A 340-nucleotide genomic window follows, 5' to 3' on the forward strand; every position below is an offset into this window, starting at 1 on the left:
GTTTTTTTTTGTTTGTTTGAGTTGTTTTTGTGGTTTTGTTTCTTTTTGGTTTGTTGTGTATTTTTTTTTGGTGTACTTTTAAATTTGTGTTTTGAATTTTTTGTTGGTGGTGTTTTTTTGTCCTGGGTAAAAGTTTGTGTTTGTGAGATTGCTTTTTGCATATCTCTGTGGTGTATTTTGTTGTTTACTTCTGGAGTCTTGTTTGTTTGTGGAGTGGGGGTTTCTTTATTTAAATGTAATGTTCTCATTTGTTTTAGTGTTTACGACTTTGTTTGTACTGTGTTGTTCTGTTTGTGGTTTCAGTTGTTGGAGTTGTTTTTTGATGTCTAAGTTGTTTGGT

At 31.2% G+C, this 340-nt stretch overlaps 1 protein-coding gene across 1 annotated transcript in view; it reads left to right on the plus strand.

Moving 5' to 3' along the window:
- Window positions 1–340, plus strand: part of LOC119587460 (calcium-activated potassium channel slowpoke-like) — a gene marked incomplete in the record, with an annotated part of 44,614 nt that overhangs the window by 32,783 nt on the left and 11,491 nt on the right.

This window comes from Penaeus monodon, chromosome 22, assembly GCF_015228065.2.
Source record: "Penaeus monodon isolate SGIC_2016 chromosome 22, NSTDA_Pmon_1, whole genome shotgun sequence".
Lineage (NCBI taxonomy): Eukaryota > Metazoa > Arthropoda > Malacostraca > Decapoda > Penaeidae > Penaeus > Penaeus monodon.